Below are 595 nucleotides of genomic sequence, written 5' to 3' on the forward strand. Positions count from 1 at the left end.
GCCATCGCCTGAGAGCGTGGAAATGTTGACTGTTGGTGGGAAATTTGACTGTGTGGTTTGGGGCAGGTGATGAAGAACTTGAGTGGCATTCCCTGCCCAACCCTCCCTGGCGCCGGAACGGTCCCATCACATCTCTGGAATTCACAGTTTAGAGATGATCGTATAAGGGCACCTGGTGGCCCAGTCGATTAAGCATCCACTCTTGACTTCAGCTCAGGTCATGATCTCAGTCTCAATCGTGAGATAGAGCCCCGCGTGAGACTCCACACTAGGTGTGGAATCTGCTTAAGATTCTCCCTCTCTCTCTTCCCCTCCTTCCCTCCGCTCTCTCTGTCAAAAAAAGTGATCTTATAGCACCTGAAAATATCCATTGTCATTGTTTTTTAGCCTCTGTTTATTGGAAAGTGTCTTGTCAACTGTACTCTAAACACTTTGAAGGTGAACTGTCTAGTGTCAACTGTATCTTATGAACACAAATCTCACTCACCCCATCACCCAGAGCCAGGCTCTCCTCAGTACATTCTTATATTAAATACCCTCCATAATACATGCATAAATGGGTGAGTTAATTAATACACCACAGCTGGAAGCTGAC

Source organism: Suricata suricatta, chromosome 8 (assembly GCF_006229205.1).
Source record: "Suricata suricatta isolate VVHF042 chromosome 8, meerkat_22Aug2017_6uvM2_HiC, whole genome shotgun sequence".
Classification (NCBI taxonomy): Eukaryota; Metazoa; Chordata; class Mammalia; order Carnivora; family Herpestidae; genus Suricata; species Suricata suricatta.